The sequence below is a fragment of the Daphnia pulicaria genome, chromosome 7 (genome assembly GCF_021234035.1).
Source record: "Daphnia pulicaria isolate SC F1-1A chromosome 7, SC_F0-13Bv2, whole genome shotgun sequence".
Taxonomy (NCBI): domain Eukaryota; kingdom Metazoa; phylum Arthropoda; class Branchiopoda; order Diplostraca; family Daphniidae; genus Daphnia; species Daphnia pulicaria.
Genome location: NC_060919.1, coordinates 359,197 through 377,544, shown reverse-complemented (window position 1 = coordinate 377,544; position 18,348 = coordinate 359,197). Strand labels below are relative to the sequence as shown.

The 18,348-nt window shown below is 43.6% G+C and overlaps 9 non-coding genes across 9 annotated transcripts; 4 read left to right on the top strand and 5 right to left on the bottom strand.

The window, feature by feature from the left end:
* The first annotated feature begins 8 nt into the window (after nt 1-8).
* Trnap-agg lies at nt 9-80 on the top strand. Its single transcript has one exon. It is a non-coding gene; the product is annotated as a tRNA-Pro (tRNA).
* A 607-nt stretch (nt 81-687) lies between these two features.
* Trnaf-gaa lies at nt 688-760 on the bottom strand. The gene has a single exon. It is a non-coding gene; the product is annotated as a tRNA-Phe (tRNA).
* A 152-nt stretch (nt 761-912) lies between these two features.
* On the top strand, nt 913-984 carry Trnap-agg. The gene has a single exon. It is a non-coding gene; the product is annotated as a tRNA-Pro (tRNA).
* A 518-nt stretch (nt 985-1,502) lies between these two features.
* Nucleotides 1,503-1,574, bottom strand: Trnae-uuc. Its single transcript has one exon. It is a non-coding gene; the product is annotated as a tRNA-Glu (tRNA).
* Nucleotides 1,575-1,591: 17 nt separating this feature from the next.
* Nucleotides 1,592-1,664, bottom strand: Trnaf-gaa. Its single transcript has one exon. It is a non-coding gene; the product is annotated as a tRNA-Phe (tRNA).
* Nucleotides 1,665-1,816: 152 nt separating this feature from the next.
* Trnap-agg lies at nt 1,817-1,888 on the top strand. The gene has a single exon. It is a non-coding gene; the product is annotated as a tRNA-Pro (tRNA).
* Nucleotides 1,889-2,406: 518 nt separating this feature from the next.
* On the bottom strand, nt 2,407-2,478 carry Trnae-uuc. Its single transcript has one exon. It is a non-coding gene; the product is annotated as a tRNA-Glu (tRNA).
* A 15-nt stretch (nt 2,479-2,493) lies between these two features.
* Nucleotides 2,494-2,566, bottom strand: Trnaf-gaa. Its single transcript has one exon. It is a non-coding gene; the product is annotated as a tRNA-Phe (tRNA).
* A 152-nt stretch (nt 2,567-2,718) lies between these two features.
* Nucleotides 2,719-2,790, top strand: Trnap-agg. Its single transcript has one exon. It is a non-coding gene; the product is annotated as a tRNA-Pro (tRNA).
* The last annotated feature ends 15,558 nt before the right edge of the window (nt 2,791-18,348 follow it).

The window sequence follows — 18,348 nt, the reverse complement described above, 5'->3', positions numbered from 1 at the left end:
TTGAACACGGCTCATTGGTCTAGTCGTATGATTCTCGCTTAGGGTGCGAGAGGTCCCGGGTTCGATTCCCGGATGAGCCCTAGAAGATCCATTCTGATTTTATTATTGTTGTCTATAATCACTTCAAGTGTTGCATTTCATGGGGATGTAGCTCAGATGGTAGAGCGCTCGCTTAGCATGCGAGAAGTACGGGGATCGATACCCTGCATCTCCAGTACCACATGTTTTGCCTAGCATTGCACAATTGCAGACTCTTTACGCCTCATAATGATCAGATGTGACCGTTTTTGCCTGGGACATTACGGGAAATCATCGATACCGACGCTTTGATCTTTTCCAATAATGCAATCTTTTTCGAAATACTGATTTTGACTCTCCCAAATACTACTAGATGGCAGGTACGAAAACTGCCACGCCGTCTGTTGCCTTCCACCCTACCGGGACCAACTCCAGAGGAACTTCCGCACCCCACACGGACCAACATCAAATTGGGATTATCTTTGCTGATTTCCAACTTGTTACTGTAACACCGGAAATATCCGCAAATAAACGAAAAGAATTGAAACAATAGAATTCCTGAATAAAACGTATCTCTCCGTTCCCATACCGGGAATCGAACCCGAGCCTCCTGGGTGAAAGCCAGGTATTCTAGCCACTAGACCATATGGGATTTTGAACGAAGATTCCTGCCGAAACCCGGGATCGAACCAGGGACCTTTAGATCTTCAGTCTAACGCTCTCCCAACTGAGCTATTTCGGCACATTCAAAATGTAAATCAAACAAGAATAGTCCGGGTGACGGCCAATCTTTTTCGTCACAGCTACAAAGTGAACCCAATCGCATAACTCAAAAGACAAGCAATTCACTTTAGACATAGACGCTCGAAACACATTTTGACACTCTTTGAACACGGCTCATTGGTCTAGTCGTATGATTCTCGCTTAGGGTGCGAGAGGTCCCGGGTTCGATTCCCGGATGAGCCCTAGAAGATCCATTCTGATTTTATTATTGTTGTCTATAATCACTTCAAGTGTTGCATTTCATGGGGATGTAGCTCAGATGGTAGAGCGCTCGCTTAGCATGCGAGAAGTACGGGGATCGATACCCTGCATCTCCAGTACCACATGTTTTGCCTAGCATTGCACAATTGCAGACTCTTTACGCCTCATAATGATCAGATGTGACCGTTTTTGCCTGGGACATTACGGGAAATCATCGATACCGACGCTTTGATCTTTTCCAATAATGCAATCTTTTTCGAAATACTGATTTTGACTCTCCCAAATACTACTAGATGGCAGGTACGAAAACTGCCACGCCGTCTGTTGCCTTCCACCCTACCGGGACCAACTCCAGAGGAACTTCCGCACCCCACACGGACCAACATCAAATTGGGATTATCTTTGCTGATTTCCAACTTGTTACTGTAACACCGGAAATATCCGCAAATAAACGAAAAGAATTGAAACAATAGAATTCCTGAATAAAACGTATCTCTCCGTTCCCATACCGGGAATCGAACCCGAGCCTCCTGGGTGAAAGCCAGGTATCCTAGCCACTAGACCATATGGGATTTTGAACGAAGATTCCTGCCGAAACCCGGGATCGAACCAGGGACCTTTAGATCTTCAGTCTAACGCTCTCCCAACTGAGCTATTTCGGCACATTCAAAATTTAAATCAAACAAGAATAGTCCGGGTGACGGCCAATCTTTTTCGTCACAGCTACAAAGTGAACCCAATCGCATAACTCAAAAGACAAGCAATTCACTTTAGACATAGACGCTCGAAACACATTTTGACACTCTTTGAACACGGCTCATTGGTCTAGTCGTATGATTCTCGCTTAGGGTGCGAGAGGTCCCGGGTTCGATTCCCGGATGAGCCCTAGAAGATCCATTCTGATTTTATTATTGTTGTCTATAATCACTTCAAGTGTTGCATTTCATGGGGATGTAGCTCAGATGGTAGAGCGCTCGCTTAGCATGCGAGAAGTACGGGGATCGATACCCTGCATCTCCAGTACCACATGTTTTGCCTAGCATTGCACAATTGCAGACTCTTTACGCCTCATAATGATCAGATGTGACCGTTTTTGCCTGGGACATTACGGGAAATCATCGATACCGACGCTTTGATCTTTTCCAATAATGCAATCTTTTTCGAAATACTGATTTTGACTCTCCCAAATACTACTAGATGGCAGGTACGAAAACTGCCACGCCGTCTGTTGCCTTCCACCCTACCGGGACCAACTCCAGAGGAACTTCCGCACCCCACACGGACCAACATCAAATTGGGATTATCTTTGCTGATTTCCAACTTGTTACTGTAACACCGGAAATATCCGCAAATAAACGAAAAGAATTGAAACAATAGAATTCCTGAATAAAAAGTATCTCTCCGTTCCCATACCGGGAATCGAACCCGAGCCTCCTGGGTGAAAGCCAGGTATCCTAGCCACTAGACCATATGGGATTTTACGAAGATTCCTGCCGAAACCCGGGATCGAACCAGGGACCTTTAGATCTTCAGTCTAACGCTCTCCCAACTGAGCTATTTCGGCACATTCAAAATGTAAATCAAACAAGAATAGTCCGGGTGACGGCCAATCTTTTTCGTCACAGCTACAAAGTGAACCCAATCGCATAACTCAAAAGACAAGCAATTCACTTTAGACATAGACGCTCGAAACACATTTTGACACTCTTTGAACACGGCTCATTGGTCTAGTCGTATGATTCTCGCTTAGGGTGCGAGAGGTCCCGGGTTCGATTCCCGGATGAGCCCTAGAAGATCCATTCTGATTTTATTATTGTTGTCTATAATCACTTCAAGTGTTGCATTTCATGGGGATGTAGCTCAGATGGTAGAGCGCTCGCTTAGCATGCGAGACTAGTATACCTAGGCCCGTCCAAGGACGGCGAACCAGGCGGCTAGACATAATCACCTAAGCGCACAGTATACATGGACCAAAACGCCACTCGTATAATCCCACTGGCCAATTCCTTACTGTCCGGGACTTTTTTTTTCATCCATTTATGGACTTGTACATCTTCCACCGTGAGCCAGTTGGTCTTTTGGGGTTTTTTTGTGGACTTGTTTTTTTTTCGTTGAAACCAAGTATCGGTTGAGTTTTGGTTTTATTTTGGGACTTTTATTTTTCAGAGTTTGGTTGTATTGTATTTGACACATTTCCCACGGTCTCGAGTTTCGGTGAAGTTTTCCACGGTTTTTTGAATCTTGAACACGTTTGGACCGTCAAACATCCCATTCTGATCCTCAACTCCTTCTTCCTCTCCTTCCTCATCTTTCCGTTTCACTTTCTTCCCTTCCAATTTATTTCTTCCCACTTTTTCCCATCTTCCTCCCCTCTCTCATCCTTCCCCCTCTCTATCTTCCCTCCCTCACCATCCTCTCCCACACCATCCCCTCCCTCACCATCCCCTCCCTCACTATCCCCTCCCTCACCATCCCCTCCCTCACCATCCCTTCTCTGCACACTCCTCCCTCATATAATCCTTCCCCTTAGACTCACATGTAACTCTTACTTATCTCGATGAGGACTTGAACAACGGGCCGTTGTATCCTGGATCCAATGCTCTAACCACTGAGCTGTTGAGTTATATTATCAGTTGAACAGGGGGAAAAGTCATCAGCCACTTAAGTCAATTCGGATTTGCTCTAAATACCAATAAATATTAATCGCACGACGTAATTCTTTGGCCCGTAAGTATTTGCTCCTGTATTTTACTGAAACTTACAAAACTCAGCTTCGCATATAAAATTCGAATAACCACTTGAGAGGTAATAGTCAAATATATGATTGGTGGTGTATTGGTTAGAGTGTTCGCATAGCATATTAATGACTTTAGGTTCAATACTCATAAATTGTGAAAATAAAAATTGACAAAGTGTTTGAAATAATTTACTTGGCTTTCAATCTGAATACCTCATAATTTCCTCTTTCCGTCTATACATTACTCGTTGCCGGTTTGAACAATAGCCCATCGTATCTTGATTCCTGTTCCCTAACCACATAGCTATTGAGAGATATTGGTGTATTTTCTTGGGAGGAAGTCATCGGCATATATGAGGCAACATCGATAGTGAACAGTTGCATTTGCAATAAATTGGTAGAATAATTCATTACCCGTCGTTAGCGAATTAGTTGCTATGTTTCACCCAACGTGTTCTATAGGAAACTTAAAATTTCCTGCCCGTTTTTAACAGTTTAAAAGAATTAATTTCCTGCCCGTGGACAAATCATTTGCCAGTTAAACCAATGTCATTGAATCTCCGATACCTTGTGTTTGACCCGAAAAATTCCCTCGAATTCCTTCACCACGAGCTCTCGCGGCCGCGGGGGTGCCCCTTCGGGGGCCCCGCCCCCGCGGGCTCGAGTCGCGGTGAAGGTATCCTCGGTTTTTGGTACCTTGAAAACGTTTCGCCCGTCGAACTCAGTTACGCATTTACCAGTTAAACCATTGCCATTAGATTTCTCATATATCAACTCATGGCACAGCGTATTTTGAAGGAATTTTAAAATTTCTTGCCCGTTAAGCGTGAGCTTGCGCTTAAATTTCCTGCCCGTGGACAAATCATTTGCCAGTTAAACCATTGTCATTGAATGTCTGATACCTTATGTTTCACCCGAAAAATTCCCTCGAATTCGTTCACCACGAGCTCTCGCGGCCGCGGGGGTGCCCCTTCGGGGGCCCCACCCCCGCGGGCTCGAGTCGCGGTGAAGGTGTCCTCGGTTTTTTGTACCTTGAACACGTTTCGCCCGTCGAACGCATTCTCACTTTTTTACAACTATTCTTTGTAGCTGCTTGTTAAGCGTGAGCCAAATCAAGAAAGTTAATCTTCCCACGTAACTTTTAGCCCGTCGTGATTGACTTTTGTTGAATTATTTTCAGCCCGTCGTGAGAAAATAAGGGTGAATTCTTTTCAGCCCGTCGTGAGCGGAATAGGGTGAATAATTTTAAGTTCGGCGTGAGCAACGTAGGGTGAATTATTTTCAGCCCGTCGTGAGCGAAATAGAATGAATTATTTTCAGCCCGTCGTGAGCGAAATAGATTGAATAATTTTCAGCCCGTCGTGAGCGAAATAGAGTGAATTATTTGCAGCCCGTCATGAGCAAATAGGGTGAATTATTTGCAGCCCGTCGTGACAGAAATAGGGCGAATTATTTTCAGCCCGTCGTGAGCAAAGAAGGGTGAATAATTTTCAGCTCGGCGTGAGCAACATAGATTGACCACTATTCAATGAGATCAAATTTCAATACCAATTGGTGGCCATGCGGTTAGAGAGTTCGCTTACCATGTGTAAGTACTCGGGTTCAATTCCCGTTAGAAGTCAATTGCTAAATTGATAATTGAATTTCTGTTTCTTAATTCGTAATTCGTAATAATACAACATATTGCCCGTGATCGAACCTCGAACCTCGAACCTCACGCACGGTAGGCGAGCATGCTAACCAATAAACCATGAGAGATATGGAATTTGATAGAGTGAATTGGATGGAAAAATATGTCGTAGAGCTACGGTGCATCGTGTCGCGCTCACCTGGGTGTGGCAAGAGCAACGCGACGTGTCTGACGAACGCCGAAATGTTAGAAACTACTCTTAATTGAGCTCAGTGATGAATATCAATTGGTGGTCAAGTGGTTAGCGAGTTCGCTTACTATGCGTGAGTTTTCAGGTTCAAATCCCGATAGACACCAATTTCCAAATTGAAAATTGAACATTACAAATTAACAATTCATAACAGTGCTTTGACCGGGATCGAACCTCGGACCTCTCGCATGTTAGCCGATCACGCTAATCAATACACTATTAGGAGATGATGTAAATAGAGGAAATGTGATGTAGAAATATGTCGTAGAGACACGGTGCGTCGCGTCGCGCTCACCTGTGCGTCATCAGCGACTTGACGCAAGACGCAGATATGTTTGAAATAACTTGTCAATAAGATCAAAGGAAAAATATCAATTGGTGGTCAAGTGGTTAGAGAGTTCGCTTACCATGCGTGAGTATTCGGGTTCAAATCCCGATAGACACACCAATTTCTGCAAATTGAAAATTGCAAATTAATAAATAATAACAGCGCCTGGATCAGGGATCGAACCTCAGACCTCTCGCATGGTAGTCGAGCACGCTATCCAATACACGATTAAAACGATGAAATCTATAAAGGGAATTGGATGTAAAAATATGTCTTAGAGACACGGTGCGTCGCGTAGCGCTCACCTGTGCATCATGAGCGACGTGACGCGAGACGCAGAAATGTTTGAAATAACTTGTCATTAATATCAAATTTAAACATCAATTGGTGGTCAAGTGGTTAGCGAGTTCGCTTACCATGCGTGAGTTTTCAGGTTCAAATCCCGATAAACACCAATTTCTAAGTTGAAAAAATTGTACATTGTAAATTAACAATTCGTAACAGCGCCCTGACCCGGGATCGAACCACACACCTCTCGCATGATAGCCGCGCACGCTAACCAATACACCATGAGAGAGTTGGAATGCAATAGAGGAAATTGGATTTAAAAATGTATGTCCAAGACAAACGACGCGCACCGCGCACGAAACACGGGAAGCGCAACCACAACAACAACCATCTGTCCAAATTCCAACTCGTTCTAAATATCAGTTCTGATAGTGTAGTGGTTAGAGTGTGTGCGACAATGCCATCCTTATCGGATGTGCGGCGGAAGCACCTCTCCGACCATGGTTCAAACCCCAAGTAGTACACTCGAAGCTAATAGAGGACATCGACATATAACCGATGGAAAAAAAACCTACCCGACTACTAACAAATCCCCCCCCCTGTCCCAAAAAAAAAAAAAAAAAAAAAAAAAAAAACGCACACGGTTCAAGCCCGTGTGTGTGTGTGTGGTGGGAAGGGCGCGCGCAAACGGACAAACGATAGCTGACGTGTGTGTGTGTATCGCCTCGCTTACTCAATTCGAAACTTTCGCCACTGGTTGCGTCTCGCCGATACAGACAAACAACAAACAGACAAACAAACAAACACACAAACAGAATCACAGACACGCCAAGGTCACTTACCCACGCCCGCGGTTTATAGAGCAGTCGACTAGTATACCTAGGCCCGTCCAAGGACGGCGAACCAGGCGGCTAGACATAATCACCTAAGCGCACAGTATACATGGACCAAAACGCCACTCGTATAATCCCACTGGCCAATTCCTTACTCGCTGGGACTTTTTTTTTCATCCATTTATGGACTTTTACATCTTCTACCGTGAGCCAGTCGGTCTTTTGGGTGTTTTTTTTTTACTTGGTTTTTTTCGTTGCAACCAAGTATCGGTTGAGTTTTGGATTTATTTTGGGACTTGTATTTTTCAGAGTTTGGTTGAATTGGATTTGACACATTTCCTCGGATTTTTTCACCGCGAGCTTTTGCGGCTGCGGGGGTGCCACTTCGTGGGCCTATCCTCAAGGGCTCGAGTCGCGGTCAAGATATCCTCGGTTTTTGTAACTTATTCACGTTTGACCCGTCGAACTCCCCACTCTTATCCTCACCTCCTTCTCCCTATCTTTCCTCATCCTTCCCTCCCACTTTCTCCCCTCCCACTTTCTCCCCTCCCACTTTCTCCCCTCCCACTTTCTCCCCTCCTACTCCCCACTCCCATCCTCCCCCTCTCTATCTCCCCACCCCTCACCATCCCCTACTTGCACACTCCTCCCTCATGTAACCCATCCCCTTAGACTCACATGTATCTCGTACTTATCTCGATGAGGGTTTGAACAACGGGCCGTTGTATCCTGGATCCAATGCTCTAACCACTGAGCTGTTGAGTTGTATTATCAGTTAAACAGGGAGAAAAGTCATCAGCCACTTAAGTCAATTCGGGTTTGTCCTAAATACCAATAAATATTAATCGCACGACGTTATGCTTTGGTCAGCAATGTATTTGCTCTTGTCCTTTAGTGTAACTTACAAAACTAAACTTTTCGTATAAAATTCGAATAACCACTTGAGAGGTTATAGTAAAATATATGATTGGTGGGGTATTGGTTAGAGTGTTCGCATAGCATATTCATGTCTTTAGGTTCAATACTCAGAAATTGTGAAAATAAAAATTGATAAAGTCTTTGAAATAATTTACTTGGCTTTCAATCTGAATACCTCATAATTTCCTCTTTTCGTCTATACATTCCTCAATACCGGTTTGAACAATAGCCCATCGTATCTTGAGTGCTGTTCTCTAACCACATAGCTATTGGGAGATATGGGTGTATTTTCTTGGGAGGAAGTCATCGACCAATATGAGGCAACATCGATAGTGAACAGTTGCATTTGCAATAAATTGGTAGAATAATTCATCACCCGACGTTAGCGAATTAGTTGCTATGTTTCACCCAACGTGTTCTGTAGGACACTTAAAATTTCCAGCCCGTTTTTAACAGTTTAAAAGAATTAATTTCCTGCCCGTGGACAAATCATTTGCCAGTTAAACCAATGTCATTGAATCTCCGATACCTTGTGTTTGACCCGAAAAATTCCCTCGAATTCCTTCACCACGAGCTCTCGCGGCCGCAGGGGTGCCCCTTCGGGGGCCCCACCCCCGCGGGCTCGAGTCGCGGTGAAGGTATCCTCGGTTTTTGGTACCTTGAAAACGTTTCGCCCGTCGAACTCAGTTACGCATTTACCAGTTAAACCACTGCCATTAGATATCTCATATATCCACTCATGACCCAGCGTATTCTGAAGGAATTTTAAAATTTCCTGCCCGTTAAGCGTGAGCCTGCGCTTAAATTTCCTGCCCGTGGACAAATCATTTGCCAGTTAAACCATTGTCATTGAATGTCTGATACCTTATGTTTGACCCGAAAAATTCCCTCGAATTCCTTCACCACGAGTGAAGGTATTCTCGGTTTTTTGTACCTTGAACACGTTTCGCCCGTCGAACGCATTCTCACTTTTTTACAACTATTCTTTGTAGCTACTTGTTAAGCGTGAGCCAAATCAAGAAATTTAATCATCCCACGTGACTTTTAGCCCGTCGTGATTAACTTTCGTTGAATTATTTTCTGCCCGTCGTGAGAAAATAAGGGTGAATTCTTTTCAGCCCGTCGTGAGCGGAAAAGGGTGAATAATTTTAAGTTCGGCGTGAGCAACGTAGGGTGAATTATTTTCCGCCCGTCGTGAGCGAAATAGATTGAATTATTTTCAGCCCGTCGTGAGTGAAATAGGGTGAATTCTTTAAAGCCCGTCGTGAGCGAAATAGAGTGAATTATTTGCAGCCCGTCGTGAGCGAAATAGAGTGAATTCTTTTCAGCCCGTCGTGAGCAACTTAGGGTGAATTCTTTTCAGCCCGACGTGAGCGAAAAATAGTGAATAATTTTCAACTCGGCATGACCAACCACTATACGGTGACCACTCTTCAATGAGATCAACATTTAATTTAAATTGGTGGCGAAGTGGTTAGTGAGTTCGCTTACCATGCGTGAGTACTCGGGTTCAAATCCCGATCGACCCTCCCATTTCTAAATTAAAAATTGAACATTGCAAATTAATAATCAATATCAAAGCATTTGCCCGGGATCAAACCTTGGACCTCTCACGTATTAGCCGAGTACGCTAACCAATACACTATTAGACAGATGGAAATTAATAGAGGGAATTGGATGTAAAAATATGTCGTACAGATACGGTGCGTCACGTCGCGCTCACCTGTGTGAGGCAAGAGCTACGCGACGTGTGTAACGCGAGACGCCAAAATAATTGAAACTACTCTTAAATGAGCTCAGTGAAGAATATCAATTAGTGGTCAAGTGGTTAGCAAGTTCGCTTAACATGCGTGAGTATTCGGGTTCAAATCCCGATAGACCCTAATTTCTAAATTGAAATTTACAAATAAACAATTCATAACAATGCCTTGACCGGGAATCGAACCTCGGACCTGTCGCTTCGTAGCCATGAACGCTAACCAATATACCATGAGAGATATGGAAATTAATAGAGGAAATTAGATGTAAAAATATGTCGTTGAGACACGGTGCATTGCTTCGCGCTCACCTGTGCGTCATCAGCGACTTGACGCAAGACGCAGATATGTTTGAAATAACTTGTCAATAAGATCAAAGGAAAAACATCATTTGGTGGTCAAGTGGTTAGCGAGTTCGCTTACCTTGCGTGAGTTTTCAGGTTCAAATCCCGATAGACACCCATTTATAAATTGAAAAAATTGAACATTGTAAATTAATAACAAATAACAGCGCCTGGACTCTGGATCGAACCTCGGACCTATCGCTTCGTAGCCGGGCATGCTATCCAATATACCATTAGAGAGATTGAGTCCATAAAGGGAATTGGATCTATAAATATGTCGTAGAGATACGGTGCATCGCGTCGCGCTCACCTATGCGTCATGAGCGACGTGACGCGAGACGCAGATATGTTTGAAACAGCTTGTCAATAAAATCAAAGAAAAAACATCAATTGGTGGTCAAATGGTTAGCATGTTCGCTTACCATGCGTGAGTTTTCAGGTTCAAATCCCGATAGACACCAATTTCTAAATTGAAAATTGAAGTTTACAAATTAACAATTCATAACAATGCCTTGTACCGGGATCGAACCTCGGACCTCTCGCATGGTAGCAGTGCACGCTAACCAATACACCATTAGAAAGATGGAATTCTATAGAGGAAATTGGATGTAAAAATACATGTCCAAGACAAACGGCGCGCGCCGCGCACGAAACACTGGAAGCGCAACAACAACACCAACCATCTGTCCAAATTCCAACTCGATATGAATATCAGTTCTGATAGTGTAGTGGTTAGAGTGTGTGCGACAATGCCATCCCAATCGGATGTGCGGCGGAAGCACCTCTCCGACCATGGTTCAAACCCCAAGTAGTACACTCGAATCTAATAGAGGACATCGACATATATAACCGATGGAAAAAAAACCCTACCCGACTACTAACAAATTCAACCCCCCTCTCTCCCCCCCACAAAAAAAAAAAAAAAAAACACAAACGGTTCGAGCCCGTGTGTGTGTGGCGAGAAAGGCGCGCGCAAACGGACAAACGGTGAGGAAAGTTGACGTGTATATCGCCTCGCTTGGTAGTCAATTCGAAAAAACTTTCGCCACTGGTTGCGTCTCGCCGCTACAGACAAACCACTCTGGACCTCGGATGGGACAAACAAACAAACAAACAAACACACCGAATCACAGACAGGCCAAGGTCACTTGTCCACGCCCGCGGTTTATAGAGCAGTAGACTAGTATACCTAGGCCCGTCCAAGGACGGCGAACCAGGCGGCTAGACATAATCACCTAAGCGCACAGTATACATGGACCAAAACGCCACTGGTATAATACCACTGGCCAATTCCTTGCTGTCCGGGACTTTTTTTTTTCATCCATTTATGGACTTGTACATCTTCCACCGTGAACCAGTCGGTCTTTTGGGGTTTTTTTGTGGACTTGTTTTTTTTTCGTTGAAACCAAGTATCAGTTGAGTTTTGGTTTTATTTTGGGACTTGTATTTTTCAGAATTTAGTTGAATTGGCTTTGACACATTTCCTCGGATTCCTTCACCGCCCGCGAGGTCAAGGTATCTTCGGTTTTTTGTATCTTGTACACGTTTGGCCCGTCGAACTCCCCACTCTTATCCTCCCCTCCTTCTTCCTATCTTTCCTCATTCTCCCCTCCCACTTTTTCCCCTCCCACCTTCTCCCCTCCCAATTTCTCCCCTCCTACTCCCCACTCCCATCCTCCCCCTCTCTATCTCCCCACCCCTCACCATCCCCTCCTTGCACACTCCTCCCTCATGTATCTCTTCCCCTTAGACTCACATGTATCTCGTACTTATCTCGATGAGGGCTTGAACAACGGGCCGTTGTATCCTGGATCCAATGCTCTAACCACTGAGCTGTTGAGTTGTATTATCACCGAAACAGGGGGAAAAGTCATCAGCCACTTAAGTCAATTCGGATTTGCTCTAAATACCAATAAATATTAATCGCACGACGTAATTCTTTGGCCCGTAAGTATTTGCTCCTGTATTTTACTGAAACTTATAAAACTCAGCTTCGCATATAAAATTCGAATAACCACTTGAGAGGTAATAGTAAAATATATGATTGGTGGTGTATTGGTTAGAGTGTTCGCATAGCATATTAATGTCTTTAGGTTCAATACTCATAAATTGTGAAAATAAAAATTGACAAAGTGTTTGAAAAAATTTACTTGGCTTTCAATCTGAATACCTCATAATTTCCTCTTTCCGTCTATACATTACTCGTTGCCGGTTTGAACAACAGCCCATCGTATCTTGATTCCTGTTCCCTAACCACATAGCTATTGAGAGGTATTGGTGTATTTTCTTGGGAGGAAGTCATCGACATATATGAGGCAACATCGATAGTGAACAGTTGCATTTGCAATAAATTGGTAGAATAATTCATCACCCGTCGTTAGCGAATTAGTTGCTATGTTTCACCCAACGTGTTCTATAGGACACTTAAAATTTCCTGCCCGTGTTTTAACAGTTTAAAAGATTTAATTTCCTGCCCGTGGACAAATCATTTGCCTATCTTGATTCCTGTTCTCTAACCACATAGCTATTGAGAGGTATTGGTGTATTTTCTTGGGAGGAAGTCATCGACATATATGAGGCAACATCGATAGTGAACAGTTGCATTTGCAATAAATTGGTAGAATAATTCATCACCCGACGTTAGCGAATTAGTTGCTATGTTTCACCCAACGTGTTCTGTAGGACACTTAAAATTTCCTGCCCGTTTTTAACAGTTTAAAAGAATTAATTTCCTGCCCGTGGACAAATAATTTGCCAGTTAAACCAATGTCATTGAATCTCCGATACCTTGTGTTTGACCCGAAAAATTCCCTCGAATTCCTTCACCACGAGTGAAGGTATTCTCGGTTTTTTGTACCTTGAAAACGTTTCGCCCGTCGAACTCAGTTACGCATTTACCAGTTAAACCACTGCCATTAGATATCTCATATATCCACTCATGACCCAGCGTATTCTGAAGGAATTTTAAAATTTCCTTCCCGTTAAGCGTGAGCCTGCGCTTAAATTTCCTGCCCGTGGACAAATCATTTGCCAGTTAAACCATTGTCATTGAATGTCTGATACCTTATGTTTGACCCGAAAAATTCCCTCGAATTCCTTCACCACGAGTGAAGGTATTCTCGGTTTTTTGTACCTTGAACACGTTTCGCCCGTCGAACGCATTCTCACTTTTTTACAACTATTCTTTGTAGCTAATTGTTAAGCGTGGACCAAATCAAGAAATTTAATCATTCCACGTGACTTTTAGCCCGTCGTGATTAACTTTCGTTGAATTATTTTCTGCCCGTCGTGAGAAAATAAGGGTGAATTCTTTTCAGCCCGTCGTGAGCGGAAAAGGGTGAATAATTTTAAGTTCGGCGTGAGCAACGTAGGGTGAATTATTTTCCGCCCGTCGTGAGCGAAATAGATTGAATTATTTTCAGCCCGTCGTGAGTGAAATAGGGTGAATTCTTTAAAGCCCGTCGTGAGCGAAATAGAGTGAATTATTTTCAGCCCGTCGTGAGCAAAATAGATTGAATTATTTGCAGCACGTCATGAGCGAATAGGGTGAATTATTTGCAGCCCGTCGTGAGCGAAATAGAGTGAATTCTTTTCAGCCCGTCGTGAGCGAAATAGAGTGAATTCTTTTCAGCCCGTCGTGAGCAACTTAGGGTGAATTCTTTTCAGCCCGACGTGAGCGAAAAATAGTGAATAATTTTCAACTCGGCATGAGCAACCACTATACGGTGACCACTCTTCAATGAGATCAACATTTAATTTAAATTGGTGGCGAAGTGGTTAGTGAGTTCGCTTACCATGCGTGAGTACTCGGGTTCAAATCCCGATCGACCCTCCCATTTCTAAATTAAAAATTGAACATTGCAAATTAATAATCAATATTAAAGCATTTGCCCGGGATCAAACCTTGGACCTCTCACGTATTAGCCGAGTACGCTAACCAATACACTATTAGACAGATGGAAATTAATAGAGGGAATTGGATTTAAAAATATGTCGTACAGATACGGTGCGTCACGTCGCGCTCACCTGTGTGAGGCAAGAGCTACGCGACGTGTGTAACGCGAGACGCCAAAATAATTGAAACTACTCTTAAATGAGCTCAGTGATGAATATCAATTGATGGTCAAGTGGTTAGCAAGTTCGCTTACCATGCGTGAGTATTCGGGTTCAAATCCCGATAGACCCTAATTTCTAAATTGAAATTTACAAATAAACAATTCATAACAATGCCTTGACCGGGGATCGAACCTCGGACCTGTCGCTTCGTAGCCATGAACGCTAACGAATATACCATAAGAGATATGGAAATTAATAGAGGAAATTAGATGTAAAAATATGTCGTTGAGACACGGTGCATTGCTTCGCGCTCACCTGTGCGTCATCAGCAACTTGACGCAAGACGCAGATATGTTTGAAATAACTTGTCAATAAGATCAAAAGAAAAACATCATTTGGTGGTCAAGTGGTTAGCGAGTTCGCTTACCTTGCGTGAGTTTTCAGGTTCAAATCCCGAAAGACACCCATTTATAAATTGAAAAAATTGAACATTGTAAATTAATAACAAATAACAGCGCCTGGACTCTGGATCGAACCTCGGACCTATCGCTTCGTAGCCGGGTATGCTATCCAATATACCATTAGAGAGATTGAGTCCATAAAGGGAATTGGATCTATAAATATGTCTTAGAGACACGGTGCATCGCGTCGCGATCACCTGTGCGTCATGAGCGACGTGACGCGAGACGCAGATATGTTTGAAACAACTTGTCAGTAAGATCAAAGAAAAAACATTAATTGGTGGTCAAGTGGTTAGCAAGTTCGCTTACCATGCGTGAGTATTCGGGTTCAAATCCCGATAGACACACCAATTTCTGCAAATTGAACATTGCAAATTAATAAATAATAACAGCGCCTGGATCAGGGATCGAACCTCAGACCTCTCGCATGGTAGCCGAGTACGCTAACCAATACACCAAGAGAGATAAGGATTTCAAAGTAAGTAACGGGATATATAAATATGTCGTAGAGATATGGTGCGTCGCGTCACGCTCACCTGTTTGTCATTCGCAACGCGAGATGCAGAGATGTTTGAAACCAAACTTCAATGAAATCATCCTTGAATATCAATTGGTGGGCAAGTGGTTAGTAAGTTCGCTTACCATGCGTGAGTTTTCAGGTTCAAATCCCGATAGACACCAATTTCTAAATTGAAAATTGAAGTTTACAAATTAACAATTCATAACAATGCCTTGTACCGGGATCGAACCTCGGACCTCTCGCATGGTAGCAGTGCACGCTAACCAATACACCATTAGAAAGATGGAATACTATGGAGGAAATTGGATGTAAAAATACATGTCCAAGACAAACGGCGCGCGCCGCGCACGAAACACTGGAAGCGCAACAACAACAACAACCATCTGTCCAAATTCCAACTCGATATGAATATCAGTTCTGATAGTGTAGTGGTTAGAGTGTGTGCGACAATGCCATCCCAATCGGATGTGCGGCGGAAGCACCTCTCCGACCATGGTTCAAACCCCAAGTAGTACACTGGAATCTAATAGAGGACATCGACAAATAACCGATGGAAAAAAAAAAAAACCTACCCGACTACTAACAAATTCTACCCCCCTCTCCCCCCCCCTGTCCCAAAAAAAAAAAAAAAAAAAAAAAAAAAAAAAAAAAACGCACACGGTTCGAGCCCGTGTGTGTGTGTGTGGCGGGAAGGGCGCGCGCAAACGGACAAACGATAGCTGACGTGTGTGTGTGTATCGCCTCGCTTACTCAATTCGAAACTTTCGCCACTGGTTGCGTCTCGCCGCTACAGACAAACAACAAACGGACAAACAAACAAACAAACAAACACACCGAATCACAGACACGCCAAGGTCACTTAGACACGCCCGCGGTTTATAGAGCAGTAGACTAGTATACCTAGGCCCGTCCAAGGACGGCGAACCAGGCGGCTAGACATAATCACCTAAGCGCACAGTACACGTGGAGCAAAACGCCACTCGTATAATCCCACTGGCCAATTCCTTACTGCCCGGGACTTGTTTTTTCATCCATTTATGGACTTTTACATCTTCTACCGTGAGCCAGTCGGTCTTTTGGGTGTTTTTTTTTTACTTGGTTTTTTTCGTTGCAACCAAGTATCGGTTGAGTTTTGGATTTATTTTGGGACTTGTATTTTTCAGAGTTTGGTTGAATTGGATTTGACACATTTCCTCGGATTTTTTCACCGCGAGCTTTTGCGGCTGCGGGGGTGCCACTTCGTGGGCCTATCCTCAAGGGCTCGAGTCGCGGTCAAGATATCCTCGGTTTTTGTAACTTATTCACGTTTGACCCGTCGAACTCCCCACTCTTATCCTCACCTCCTTCTCCCTATCTTTCCTCATCCTTCCCTCCCACTTTCTCCCCTCCCACTTTCTCCCCTCCCACTTTCTCCCCTCCCACTTTCTCCCCTCCTACTCCCCACTCCCATCCTCCCCCTCTCTATCTCCCCACCCCTCACCATCCCCTACTTGCACACTCCTCCCTCATGTAACCCATCCCCTTAGACTCACATGTATCTCGTACTTATCTCGATGAGGGTTTGAACAACGGGCCGTTGTATCCTGGATCCAATGCTCTAACCACTGAGCTGTTGAGTTGTATTATCAGTTAAACAGGGAGAAAAGTCATCAGCCACTTAAGTCAATTCGGGTTTGTCCTAAATACCAATAAATATTAATCGCACGACGTTATGCTTTGGTCAGCAATGTATTTGCTCTTGTCCTTTAGTGTAACTTACAAAACTAAACTTTTCGTATAAAATTCGAATAACCACTTGAGAGGTTATAGTAAAATATATGATTGGTGGGGTATTGGTTAGAGTGTTCGCATAGCATATTCATGTCTTTAGGTTCAATACTCAGAAATTGTGAAAATAAAAATTGATAAAGTCTTTGAAATAATTTACTTGGCTTTCAATCTGAATACCTCATAATTTCCTCTTTTCGTCTATACATTCCTCAATACCGGTTTGAACAATAGCCCATCGTATCTTGAGTGCTGTTCTCTAACCACATAGCTATTGGGAGATATGGGTGTATTTTCTTGGGAGGAAGTCATCGACCAATATGAGGCAACATCGATAGTGAACAGTTGCATTTGCAATAAATTGGTAGAATAATTCATCACCCGACGTTAGCGAATTAGTTGCTATGTTTCACCCAACGTGTTCTGTAGGACACTTAAAATTTCCAGCCCGTTTTTAACAGTTTAAAAGAATTAATTTCCTGCCCGTGGACAAATCATTTGCCAGTTAAACCAATGTCATTGAATCTCCGATACCTTGTGTTTGACCCGAAAAATTCCCTCGAATTCCTTCACCACGAGCTCTCGCGGCCGCAGGGGTGCCCCTTCGGGGGCCCCACCCCCGCGGGCTCGAGTCGCGGTGAAGGTATCCTCGGTTTTTGGTACCTTGAAAACGTTTCGCCCGTCGAACTCAGTTACGCATTTACCAGTTAAACCACTGCCATTAGATATCTCATATATCCACTCATGACCCAGCGTATTCTGAAGGAATTTTAAAATTTCCTGCCCGTTAAGCGTGAGCCTGCGCTTAAATTTCCTGCCCGTGGACAAATCATTTGCCAGTTAAACCATTGTCATTGAATGTCTGATACCTTATGTTTGACCCGAAAAATTCCCTCGAATTCCTTCACCACGAGTGAAGGTATTCTCGGTTTTTTGTACCTTGAACACGTTTCGCCCGTCGAACGCATTCTCACTTTTTTACAACTATTCTTTGTAGCTACTTGTTAAGCGTGAGCCAAATCAAGAAATTTAATCATCCCACGTGACTTTTAGCCCGTCGTGATTAACTTTCGTTGAATTATTTTCTGCCCGTCGTGAGAAAATAAGGGTGAATTCTTTTCAGCCCGTCGTGAGCGGAAAAGGGTGAATAATTTTAAGTTCGGCGTGAGCAACGTAGGGTGAATTATTTTCCGCCCGTCGTGAGCGAAATAGATTGAATTATTTTCAGCCCGTCGTGAGTGAAATAGGGTGAATTCTTTAAAGCCCGTCGTGAGCGAAATAGAGTGAATTATTTGCAGCCCGTCGTGAGCGAAATAGAGTGAATTCTTTTCAGCCCGTCGTGAGCAACTTAGGGTGAATTCTTTTCAGCCCGACGTGAGCGAAAAATAGTGAATAATTTTCAACTCGGCATGACCAACCACTATACGGTGACCACTCTTCAATGAGATCAACATTTA